The sequence below is a fragment of the Pseudonaja textilis genome, chromosome 5 (genome assembly GCF_049901715.1).
Source record: "Pseudonaja textilis isolate UNSWEBS1 chromosome 5, rPseTex1.2, whole genome shotgun sequence".
NCBI classification, from domain to species: Eukaryota; Metazoa; Chordata; class Lepidosauria; order Squamata; family Elapidae; genus Pseudonaja; species Pseudonaja textilis.
Window position 1 is genome coordinate 68,398,951 of NC_141994.1, and position 13,714 is coordinate 68,412,664.

The 13,714-nt window shown below is 42.5% G+C and overlaps 1 protein-coding gene across 36 annotated transcripts in view; it reads right to left on the reverse strand.

The window, feature by feature from the left end:
• Positions 1-13,714, reverse strand: part of CELF2 (CUGBP Elav-like family member 2) — a 555,045-nt gene that overhangs the window by 146,484 nt on the left and 394,847 nt on the right. The window lies entirely within an intron of this gene.

Consider the following 13,714-nt stretch of genomic DNA (forward strand, 5'->3'; position numbering starts at 1 on the left):
CCTTCCTGCCTGCCTTCCTTTCTTCCTGCCTTCCTCTATCCATCCCATTTCATTTCCTTCTTTCCTTCATCCCTTCCTCCATCCATCCATCCATCCACTCCATTTTCCTTCCATCCTTCCTCCCTCCCATTCCTCCCTTCCCTTCCTCCCTTCCTTCCTGCCTTCCTTCCTCTATCCATCCCATTTCATTTCCTTCTTTCCTTCATCCCTTCCTCCATCCATCCATCCACTCCATTTTCCTTCCATCCATCCTTCCTCCCTCCCATCCCTTCCTTCCTTCCTTCCTTCCTTCCTTCCTTCCTTCCTTCCTTCCTTCCTCTATCCATCCCATTTCATTTCCTTCTTTCCTTCATCCCTTCCTCCATCCATCCATCCATCCATCCATCCACTCCATTTTCCTTCCATCCTCCCTCCCTCCATCCCTTCCCTTCCTTCCTTCCTTCCTTCCTTCCTTCCTTCCTTCCTTCCTTCCTTCCTTCCTTCCTTCCTTCCTCCCTCCCTCCCTCCCTCTATTCATCCATCCATCTCATTTTCTTTCCTTCCTTCATCCCTTCTTCCATCCATCCATCCATCCATCCATCCATCCATCCATCCATCCCATCTTCCTTCTTCCCTTTCTTCCAGATGTCAACACCAATTATGAGCATTGAAACTACTCATAAGTTATAGCAACAGAATCTTGCAGTTCTGAGTAGGCCTCCTCCTTCCCTGCTTTGACTGTTAAGAGAACTAAAAAGGATGAGTTGTTGCGATATTCTCCTGAAGTATTCATCTAGTAACTCTAGGGATGTAAGTGACAACAGTTCAACAGTTCATTTGAAGTTACAACGGCACAGAAAAAAGTGGCTTATGATCATTTTTCACGCTTACCACAATTGGCCGTGGGATCAAAATTCAGATGTCTGGCAACTGGTTCATATATATGATGGTTATATTGTCCAGTGGTCCTGTGATCATCATTTGTGACCTTCTAACAGGCAAAGTCAAAGGGGAAACCAGGTTCACTTAACAACCGCATTACTAAATGAACAACTGCAGTGATTCACTTAACAACTGTGGCAAGAAAGAGGCAAAATTCAGTTAACCGCTGTCTCGCTTAACAATAGAAATTGTGGCCTCAATGGTGGTTGTAAGTTGAGGACCACCTGCCACTGAATCCCGAAACTCTGATTTTGTCTGCCTCCTCCCTCCCTGCTTTTATCCTAAAAATAATGAAAGTGGTCACATCTGCTTAATCTGCCCCCATTCCTGCTTGGGAGTCTCAGATATCTCTTCTTTGACTGCTAACTTGGCTCCTTCCTTCTGTTCCTCAAGGCTCTTCTCACAGCCCATTACATCAACAGCAACAGATTTAAGTTCTTTCTTTGCACACCTACAGCTGCTACTTATATTTTAAAAATGTCCCTGTTAATTGCATTCACACAATGCTCACCACATCTCATTTACTCCTAAGAACCAATTTAACAGGATATCATTCTCATTTCCGCACAACTTTAAAAGGCCCTCCCTGATTTTTTTATTTAAAAAACAAAACAAAACAAAACAAAAAGGTTTCAAAGAGACAAACAACAATTTGTCATTTTGGGTGACAGACTTTGGTTCCGATACATTTAGCATCCTATTTATTCAAAACATGCCAGCGGTTAAAATGCTTTAATGCAGAGAAAAAATAAAGAGCAAATACATATTTATCCCATAAAATCTACCCGGTATTACTACAACTGCTCAAACCTCTCATAGCCATACTCAGAAAAATGAGGAAGGAAGGAAGGAAGGAAGGAAGGAAGGAAGGAAGGAAGGAAGGAAGGAAGGAAGGAAGGAAGGAAGGAAGGAAGGAAGGAAGGAAGGAAGGAAGGAAACATGAAAATAAATTTGCCCAGAAAAAACAAGGACTCTAAATTCTGAATCATTTTTCTCCTTCCTTCCTTCCTTCCTTCCTTCCTTCTCCTCTACGTAGAGAAAATGACTGGCCCAGCTATCTTTGTTCCTAAGACAGAACTAGAACTCAACAGTCTCCCAGTTTGTAGCTTAGTGCCTTTAATACTCCACCATACTGTCTTACTTCTCATTTTTGTAACAGGCTCCAAATCTTGTTCTGCACTACGGGTAAAATTCTCAGAATAAATCATAATTATGAGATCACTCTGCATTGAGATTTCTGATTAGGTCCATCTTTGATTTCCCGATGATGCAATTCATAGTGACAAGTCAAGAGTTTCCTACTTTAATCTCTCTTTATTTTCCAAGAAATCATCCTAAATTTGGGGTCTTCTTTCTTTTGGCATATAGATAATAAATGATTTCTCCGATTTCTCAGACAGCTGACATTTCTATTCACATCACTTGTTTTTGCCTTGGAAAAATTACTTGAGGACTATAAGTGCCTATTGAATATAACGATTTTTCATCCAATTTCCTCCTATGTCCTTTAAATACTTGGCATCCTGTTTCTTTCTGTCTTCAGGCCTAGAACAGTTGGTAAAAGTAACTCAAAGCTTCTGACCATATTTTTCATTTTAGAAAAATTGAAGAGACAAATCATGTCGGATCTACAGCGGATCTTTTTTTTTCTTTTTTTTAAATTATTTTTCTTCCAAACTTTGTAATGAAAAGCTTTTCAGATATTGGATTCCTAAGCCCCAATGCAGCAAGTTTATGCAAATGAGAGCACCTCATTATTTTTCTGATTTCGTCAGTCTTAACAGAAAATAAGCTTTTCATGCACCATAGAGGACCCCAGCTTAGTCCTGATGCGTTTGCTGTCATGGAACTAAATATCTATTGAGCCTGGCAGAAACTCACAAACCACTTATGAATGTCAACAACAATCTGATATCACAGGAGTCATCACGTGATGGTTTATATAATGTGGTCGATGTTCAAAGCACTTTTCCGGGCTTTTTAATCTGGCTATATACAGTATATATTTTTAGAAACCCATTCTGACGTGGGGCCTCTGCTTTTTCATTGCCTTAAGGACGTGTTGCCTACCCGGTTTCCCGGAAAATATGACCTACCCTGAAAGTAAGTCCTAGCTTGATTTTTACGCATGCACCCAATATAAGCCCTATCCCCAAAATAAGCCCTAATTAAGATCCCACCCACTCCAGAGTGCACGGGTAAAAATTAAACTAGGGTGGGAATGGAGGATGGAGATGCCCTACTACTTACCTTTGGACAGTTGTAGCCAGGACTCGCACATCCCAACACCTGCCTTGACAGCCCATTTCTTCTGCAGCCAGCAAGGCTGGCAAGGCTTTCCTGAAGGCCTCTGTAGCTGAGAACAAAGCTCTGGATCGATCCAGAGCTCCGTTATGGGATGCAGAGGCCTTCGGGAAAGCCTTGCTGGTTGCAGAAGAAGTAGTTCCTGAAGGCCTCTGACAGAGAAAAGGAAGCCAGGGGGTGACGCACGCAAGTGAGGTGAGTCAGTGGATGATTTCCCCCCAAAATAAGACCTGGTACCATTTTTTTGGTGGCAAAAAAGTATAAGACAGGGTCTTATTTTCAGGAAAACACAGCATTTATACATCTGTGGGGATGAAATTCCACTGTGGTCCCTTTTATTAAATCCGCACAGACAGGAACAAGGTGTGTAAGCCCATGAATTCAAAACCAAATTCCAAGGAGTCCTCTACTTACAACCACAATTGAGCCCCAAATTTCCACTGCTAAGTGAGATGGCTATTCAGTGAGTTTTGTCCCATTTTATGACTTTGGCTGGCACAGTTGTTCAGGGAATCACCGCAGTGGTTAAGTCAGTAACGGGGTCGTTAAGTGAATCTGGCTTCCCCATTGACTTTGCTCATCAGGAGGTCGCAAAACGGGATCACATGACCGCAGGACACTGCAACGGTCATAAATGTGAGCCAGTTGCCAAGCGTCTGGATTTTGTTCACGTGCGCGAAGGGATGCTGTAACGTAATATTGCTGCAAGTGTAAAAAACGATCGTCACTTTTTTCAGTGCCATTTTAACTTCGAACGGTCACTAAATGAACTGTTGTAAGTCGAGGACTACCTGTAATAGGTTATAGTAACAGAATCTTGCAACTCTTGAGTATGCCTCCCTGCTCCCTGTTTTATCCCAAAGAGAACCGATCAAGTACTGGGGTTTCCTCCAATACGTCCAGTAACCATGAAAGAAGGAGACTAAATTAGTCCGGATAATGAAATATGGTCAAAAGTCACTTTTTTCAGTGCCATTGTAACTTCGAATGGTCATTAAACTACCTGTACTTAATTCTCATCTAATTAAACGTCCCTAATCCTGAAAACAAAACAAAACTTTAGAACTAATGGCCACCAAGACTATAACTGTGGGGGTGAATGGAGGTCATAGGTGACTTCCATGCTTTGGGTTTAAGTTGCCACCAAGCAAGCTATGTCTTGGTATCTTCAAGGACAGAGTAACAGAATAACAAGAGTTGGAAGGGGCCTTGGAGGTCCCTCTAGTCCAACCCCCTGCCCGAGCAGGAGACCTTATAGCATTTCAGACCAATGGTTATCCAATCCAGAGGTGGGTATTCAGCAGGTTCTGACCAGTTCTGGAGAACGGGTAGCGGAAATTTTGAGTAGTTTGGAGAACTGGCCAATCCCACCTCTGACTGGCCCTGTCAAACCCATCTCTTCTCTGCCTCCCATTGAGTCCCAGCTGATCGGCTGGGTCTTCTTTGGTTGCCCTGCACAGGAGAAGGGAGCTGGAAAGCAGGTTAGTGGGGTGGGAAGGGAATGGGGATTTTGCGGTATCCTTCCCTTGGAGTGGGGTGGAAATGGGGATTTTGCAGTATCCTTCCCCTGCCATGCCCACCAAGCAACGCCCACCAAGCCATGCCCACCAGGCAACGCCCACAGAACCAGTAGTACATTTTGTTTGAATCCTACCACTGGTCCTATCTGTACTTCAAACGTTCCAATAATCACCTGCAACTTCTGAAGGCAAGTTTACTGGTTTATTGTTCTCACTGTCAAGGAAATTTCTCCTTAGTTCTGGGTTGCTTCTCTCCTTGCTTAGTTTCCACCCATGGCTTCTTGTCCTGCCCTCAAGTGCTTTGGAGAATAGCTTGACTCCCTCTTCTTTGGGGCAGCCCCTTAGATAGTAAAGACTGCCATCACATCACCCCTCACCCTTCTTTTCATTAAACTAGACATATCCAATTCCAGCAACCGTTCTTTATATGTTTTAGACTCCAGTCCCCTAATCCTCTTAGTTGCTCTTCTCTGCACTCTTTCGAGAGTCTCAACATCTTTTTTACATCGTGGCAACCAAAACTGGATGCGGTACTCCAAGTGTGGCCTTAACAAGGCCTTATGAAGCGGTATTAACACTTCACGTGTTCACATCATGAACAGAAATCACACTTCACAGCGTGAAAGAGAATGAGACAAGAGGGACTCTGACTTTTGTTAAGTCTTCCAAGTTCTGTATTGGATATGAAAAAACGAAGGCCCGCCAATGCATAAAAATGTCAAACTAGGGCTCTGAATATCTATTTTCTCAGTTTTGGAGAAATCCATGGTACCAGCTGAATCGCTAGCAGCCACGTTTTTGAGCTTGCCAGAAAATTCCAGTTGCCGCATCAACAGCAAAGCCTCTAAAATTCCTGGAGGATATTAGACTTTCTTGGCGTTCAGCTGATCCAGGGCTAGGCTTGGCTGTCCCTTAAGGGGAATCTCGTATGAAGAACAGCTTCACATGATTAGCCAGAAATTGGCTCCCCAGTTATTTGTTTCTTTTCTGTTCCTGGAACCGGAATGTCAACATCAGAGGTGCCTGCTGTAATGGTTTGCATTTGTGGAAAGAGACTCAGAACGTAGAATAATAAGAGTTGGACGGGATCACGGAGGACTTCGAGTCCAACCCTTTACCAGGGGTGTCAAACTCAAGTCCCGCGGGGTGCTTAGATCTGGCCCGCAGGCGGCCCACCCTGGGAATAATGAAGGACCAGCCCATGGTGTCTTTGACAGTAAAAACGGAGCTCAGGGGGGCCACACACGGTCCACTTGGGCTCTGTTTTTGGCCACAAGAGGCTCCTGCGTGCCTCTGACAGCAAAAATAGAGCCCAGGTGAGCCACGTGTGGAGCTCAGGGAGGAAGGGTTGTAAGAGGAGGGACCATAGGTCGAGGATTATCAGTGTAAGATCGGTATCCTTGAAGGACACATTGGAGCATCTGCGGCTCAAACAACTGGATGAATTTAATTGTTCTCTACGAAAGCTGGATCAAACGGCTTGGGAAAAGTGCCTCCGAAGACCTCAGAGACTAACTAGTGATGTTGATTGTTTGTAAGAAATTAATCTTACCAGCATTCAGATGGCTCCATAAGCTCCTGGTTCATTTCCAGACCACTTTTGAAAGCTCTTCATGGTTTGGGACTGAAGTGCCTGAGACTTTCTGGCTCCCAATAAGGTTTCCTATCTACTAAAACAGCCTGAGGTTAAACAAGAATTCAGATCGCCAACACTATTTAAGCAGAATTTAACCAGAGTGGAGCTGGAAGGGACCTTAAAAGGTCTTCTAGTTCAGCCCCCTGCTCAAGCAGGAGATCCTATACCATTTCAGACAAGTGACTGTCCAGTCTCTTCTTAAAAACCTCCAGTGATGGAGCACCCACTACGTCCGAAGGCAAGCTGTCCCATTGGTTAATTGCCATTACTGTTACCAAGTTTCTCCTTAATTCCAAGTTGCTTCTCTCCTTGATTAGTTTCCATCCATTGTTTCTTCTCCTGTCTTCTAGTGCTTTGGAGAATAAGATGACCCCCTTCTTCTTTCTAGTAGCCCCTCAAATACTGGAATATTGCTGTCATGTCCCTCCCGGTCCTTCTTTTCTTTAGACGAGCCAAATCCAAATTCTGCAACCATTCTTTATGTTTTAGTCTCCAGGAACCAGGATATAATTTGGCCTGTCTAGATCAGGGGTGTCCAACCTTGGCAACTTTAAAACTTGTGGACTTCAGCTCCCAGAATTCCTTGGCCAGCATTCAAGAGGGGTTGGACTTATGTTGCTTAAAGGGTAAAGGTTCCCCTCGCACATATGTGCTTGTCATTTCCAACTCTAGGGGGCGGTGCTCATCTCCGTTACAAAGCCAAAGAGCCAGCGCTGTCCGAAGACGTCTCCGTGGTCATGTGGCCGGCATGACTAAACACCGAAGGCGCACGGAACGCTGTTACCTTCCCACCAAAGTGGCACCTACTTTTTTACTTGCATTTTTTACATGCTTTCGATGGCAGAAGCTGGGACACGTAACGGGAGCTCACTCCGTTATGCAGTGCTAGGGATTCGAACCGCCGAACTGCCGACCTTTCTGATCAACAAACTCAGTGACTTAGCCACTGAGCCACCGCATCCCCAACTGTTGCTTGTGGGAATGTAATAACTCCAGGCTGATTACTTGCTTGACTCTGCCCACAGGCACTGCCTGTCCTTCTACACCAAGAGACATATGTCCATGTTCTCTTCAACAAGCATTCTGGAATCCATACACCCAAAAGGCTTAATACACTGATTTTATGCAAGACAAAGGGTTATACATAATATATGATATATATTATATACGATATGGTATTATAATTTCCAAAGACTATGGACATCTTACAGGAGATGGCATTTAAAGTACAGAATAAGACCCAGAATAGTGTCCCATCAAAAGGAAAATTCTCTTCAGCAGGGATCTACAGGTAATCCTCGACTTACGACCTCAGTGAAGCCCAACATTTCTGTTGGTAAGTGAAACAATGAGGCTGTTAAGCCAATCACTACAGTTGTTCAGTTAGTAACACGGTCATTAAGCGAACCTGACTTCCCCAATACTGCTGACTTTGCTTCTCAAAAGGTCACAAAAGGGGATCGCATGACCGTCATAAAATTGAGTCAGTTGAGAAGTGTCTGAATTTGGATCACATGACCCTGGGGATGCTGCAAAGGTCGTAAGTGTGAAAAATGATCGTAAGTCACTTTTTTTCCGTCGACGCAACTTTGTATGGTCACTAAATGAACTGTTGCAACCACCCTGTATTTCGAGTAAACATGGTGGACAATTGAATTTTTCTTCTTCTGGAATAAAGACAGACAGACAGAAAGAAAGATGTCTTTGACATCCATAAAAGTATTTAGCCTGACTGCATCTGTGAATGAAGACATAAAAAGCCCATTATGTTTTCAACTTCAGTTAATAATAAGACTATTTTTCCACCCACTTGTGAGGCCAGCTGTAATGTTTTTTGGCCTTGAGTGGGAGGCAATGTGGAACGAGGATTAGGAAGATAAATGATATACAACATACAGTGCCAGTTCACATAAAATATTAGCAGATTGGAAACGACTGTTTACTGTCTTGCTGGCTACACGAAGGGGATCGTGGCTCTCAAAGACTGTACCGAGTGCTAACTTTGGGTCTGCCAATAAAACACATGGCTAGGGTAACAGCAAATTAATTTTTGACTTCTGTCAAGAGGGATGCCAGCGTACCTGTCAGCCAAAGTTTCTGGTGGATCCTCCTCTATCGAAATTATTTTAAAACGATGCCAGGACAGACTATGAACTTTAATGGAAATATTTTTTTGATTTCTTTTTCTTTTTTTTTGGACAGTAGCTCAATAATAATGAGTTATTAAGGAAATTGGAGGTCTACATTTTGGCACTTAAAACATTCCTGGAAGAGCTTTGGAAGAACCTGTAAGTAGGGTCACCTTTTTCCAAGAAATTTTGGAACTACGGTGCCAAAACATCGGGAGTGCACTATTCAGAAAAGTGTAGCACTGTGGTGGAATGTAGTCTGGATTCCCAGGAGGGAGGGGCTACATTCCAGAGGAAATAAGAGACAGTGAAGTATAAATAGTTTGGTTGGGAGGAAGCAGGTCAAACCAGCTCCCTAGACGTTCTTCGAGTATATCTTTAATGATGCAAGTAGTTTCTTTTATTGTTTTTATTTCTATCAATAGGTGAGGAACCCTAAGGGAAATTGTTTAGAAGTAGCTCAGTGTGTTTTTCTTGGCTTTCAGAACTGGACAGCGGTGTCTAAAGATTATAGTGGCCTTCTTTCATATCAGAAACTGGACACCATTGGGACAACCCTGAAATTATCAAACCATGAAGTAGATTAACATGGATTATCTTTTAAAGTTTGGAAACTATTCTAGGACGGACTTCCACACTGTTCTCAGAGCACAACAGAACTGCAGGCAAGTAGGCCGAGATGATTGTTTGCATAAAATCTTCCTGGAACTGGAGGATAAGATGATCCCATAGCACCAATCCTATGCTGTTTCCCAAAGCAAGATAACCCTGATCGGCTTCCTTCCTTCATTTTGGGAAAATTCTCCTTGGAGGTGATCCACCAAGCCACCTTCTTCTGTGTGGCTATTCAGTCACCAAGAATCTTGACAAAGCCATTATCAGCACTATAGCCAAGGCAAGCAATATGCTATATTTGCTCAGACTGCTTTATATTAGAAAGCTGGCTTGCAGAATTTGAGAGAAACCAAGACTCCACCTCTCTCTCTTTCTCTCTTTCTTTCTTTCTTTCTCCCTTTCTCTCTCTCTCTCCCTTCCTTCCCTTCTTTCTTTTTTCAGAGGAAATCTAAAAAAAACCTAATGGAAATATATTGCTCGTTCCTTCCTTCCTTCCTTCCTTCCTTCCTTCCTTCCTTCCTTCCTTCCTTCCTTCCTTCCTTCCTTTCCTTTCCTTTCCTTTCCTTTCCTTTCCTCCCTCCCATATTGATTTGTACAGAAGGTCTGTAGAATCGCAGAATGTAATTCTGCCCGATCAGATCAAAATTTTCAGAGACATGTCCACTCACTGGTGGTCTTTTCACAGCGCTTCGTCTTCACATGGGCTGAATCTTATAGCATACTCAACCTGGCCGGACTTTTGAAATATGGCAAATATTCTACGGTCTTCAGAAATATCAAATATTTTAGAACAGGGGCTTTGAAATAACTGGGCATCACCGCTACCCACTGGAACGCGATGCTCTTCTATCCTAAATTTGTAAGAAAGCCTACTGCAGATCAAAAGAGGAAAAGTTTATTTCTTGGAAAAGAATTCGCAACCTTCTGTTTATACCATCCACAGCCACAACACGTTTTTTAACTTTTGCAAAGTGTCACGTACATTTGCATTTAAATAAGATAGCACCCATTTCTATTTAAATAAGACTTCGCGCTGAACTCTAATTCAAGTTAATCTATATTATGTATCAAGATTTCAATGCATCGTCTCAAGTTATTTCAATATTAGCTAAGCTGAAACGTGTGGGTAGCATCTATGTGTGACACATAATGTAACAATCCCGCGTATTCTGCCTCAGGAATTTTTGCCAGAATGCCTTTCGAATAAATAAGAATTTTAGAAAGTAGGGGTGGAGGAAATTTGGGAGTGAAACAAAGATGATTAATGTATTAGGAGTTTAGATGGAAGCAGCTTATAAAATACTATTAGGCTGTATTGTGAATAGAGGCAATTCACTCCCTTTAGAACTTCAAGGAAAACACAATCACTAATAATAAAGAACGCTCCCTCTTTATATTGTGAGGGCTTTTTCTCTCATCCATAAATACAGCATTTAATTTCTTTAAGTGACGGTGGGAAAAAGAAAAACAATACAGATTTATTTACTGATCTAGTAGTATCCTTTTGGAATTTACCACTTGCAAACCAATGCAGAAGAAAACATCTCATGCCAATTCCATATTTTTTAAAAAGAGCCAATTATCTCTTCTGGAGGATTAGAATTTTCTTTTAAAAAATGGGATGAGAAATTAAAGAAAACAGCAGCAAAATGTTTTTTTTCCCCCTCAGGCTCTTGTCATCCATTCCACAATACCGCTGTACTTTATTTTATTTTATTTGTGTAGTTTATTATTTTATATTATCATCTTATCTTATTTTCTTAACTTTATTATTTTAATTTTAAATCCCCTTCCATTCTATTGTCATTTTTCAAAAACATTTTAAAAACCTAACAAGACATGAAGGGCTTGGGAAAAAAAGGACTTCTGAACTGGTAAAGAATTTAAAGGAGACTATCTGCAGCTCAAGGTTGAAATGAGGGGTCCTCGATGCTCTCTGTTTTCTTGCAGATATTTCAATACGCAAATTAGGTAACATCACCGGTGCTGGTCAAGAAAAAAAATAAAGAATTTTTGATAAAGGATTTTTCCAACTGTCCGTTTTCTAGGATTTAAATAACTGGATCTCTCAAAATCTTATTGAGTAACAGATGAATTCTCTTGCAGGTCTCTCCTGTCTGCATGCTTGAAAATCCCAGCCTATACTATAAAGGTGCAATCTGCAAACTTTGCAAATGTTCGGATTTTAGTAGGCCTTTTTTTTAGTATGCATAGCCAGCTCTGAACATTCTCCCAAGATGACGGTTGAAACTGATGGGTGATATAAATGCATGTGGAAGAGGACTATCATACATGCATGTGAAGATGAGCAGCGAAAGGACGGATGTAGGAGACGATCACGCTGAGTGGGAGGGAGGGGGTCAAACGAGTCATCAGTCTCGAAAGTGGTGGGATTCAAATAATTTAACAACCAGGGTCAGGTTGGATGTCATGGGAGGTGTGGCCCATCCCCATCCTGACCCTGGGTGAACCAGTTGTTAAATTACCCTCCCCCCTTATTATAGTGGATCCTGGGGGCTTCACTACAATGGAAAAACAGGAAACAGAGCAGCCACGCAAGGGAAGGAGAAGGAACAGGGAGAAGAAAGAGGGAACGTGGCCTTCTCCTTCCCTCATGCCGGCCGCTCCGTTGCCTGTTTGTCCATTGCAGGAAGGGGGGCAATTTAACAACCAGTTTTCCCAAACTGCTGCAAACCAGCTGACTCCCACCAGTGACTCTTGAGTCCCTTCCTGCCTATACAAGATACCTAAGTCCAGCCCACTTGGAATTCCCTTGACTCTTGTCTACCACCTATTTTCTTTGACCTTTAGTAGTTCAGATTCTTGTAGAGAGCTTAAGCCTGCAATAAATCTTTATACCTATTTGAGCTGCCTGGCTCTTCTGATTTCTCTGGTGTTTGACAGTGGGGGATGTATTGCTACTGAGCATGTCAAAGCTTCAGAATATCCCCCTCTCCCTTCTGAGGTTTCACGGGGGCTTTACGAGGCCTTTGTAAGACTCAAAACAATGGAGCGATCACAATTTTGAGCTCTGGAACAAGGAGCTTAATCAGCGTCTCCTTGAATAAAAGATTTGCTTTGTTTCTTCGGAGGGAAGTGAGCACAATAGCACTTTGTGTGTGTTTGTGTGTGTGTGTGAGCCAGGCAATCTGCAGACAACAAGGGGGAAGTCGGAGGTAACAAAGTGTGCAATGTGTAAGAAAGTCAGTGATGGGGGGAAAAAAGCACCGCTGGCACTCGCTTGCTAGACAGGACCGAAAAATTCCAGGAGGGATAGAAATTTATGAGCTCTCTCTGACCATCTCTTTTGAAAAAAAAAGATAAGGATAAACTGAAAAAGAGGCAAATCTGGAAAAGAATCAGGAGGATAAAAAGAAGTATTTACGTTTACAACTTTGTTTTACAAATGAAAATTCAAAAGCCAAGCTAAGATAAACTTTACAAAAAGACATATTTTGTTAGGTTAAACACTATATGTAAGTTTATTTTTTAAAAAAACCAATTTCCCCATTTTTTTTTCACTTTTGTGATTGCAAAAGGCTGTGCATTCAGAGGTACCATTAGTGTGTTAAAGTTAAATGACCAAAAATAAAAGAGCAAAGGGAATTTCTGACGAATGGAGGGCAACATCCCGAAATAAAGATCTGTTCTTTGTAATTTATAAGAATTTATATAATAATAATTTTTATTATACCAAGAATTGTATAAATAATAAGTTCTTCAGCTCTGAGCTGATGAAGCTTCTTGAATGAGAAGCAACATGTCTTCAAAGAAAAGTCAGAATGTCCAATTTCCTCTCGAAATAAGCACCTTTGAGACAACCATGACCCGGAGGACTGAAAATCTCCAGACAAATGGTCAAACGTTTTCAGATTTTTATTGAATTTATAGAATTTTATTGCTTCCATGGAGATGATTTGCATTTCAAAGGAGTTGCCGATTCCAAAACTAAATGCATTAAACCCCATCACTATTCTAAAATCTACTGTACCAACCTGGCCCTTTGCTAAATGTGACCATTGCTAGTCCAGTGTTGTTCAAACTTGGCAACTTTAAGATGTCTGGACTTCAACTCCCAGAATTCCCCAGGCAGCATTCTGGGAGTCGAACTCTACCTGTTTTAAAATGGTCATGTTTGAGATCCTGCTTCATTCTTTTTATTTATTATAATTCTCAAAACTGCCAGGGGTGGGCTGCTATGGGTTCGCCCGGGTCTGGGAGAACCCCGTAGCTAACGTTATGGCCAGTTTGGAGGATTGCCAAATGACACCCTTGGTGGGTCCCTCCCACTCGTCCTCTCCCACTCCTCCCCTCTCAGGAGTCACCACGTGGCCCGTTTTGCATGCGAGGTAAGTGCAGGACCTGCATGGAGGCTCGGGGAGGGCGAAAAACAGGGCCGTTATTGGCCTCCGGAACTTGGGGGAGGCCATTTTCTTCCTCCCAGAGGCTCAAGGAAAGCCTCCGGAGCCTGGGGAAGGTGAAAATGCCCCTCCCACTGTGGAGCAGGAGGACAACTAGCCATGGGCTCCATGGCCACACCCACCCAGCAACTGGGTAGAGAACCTGTTGCTAAAATTTTTGAAGCTCAC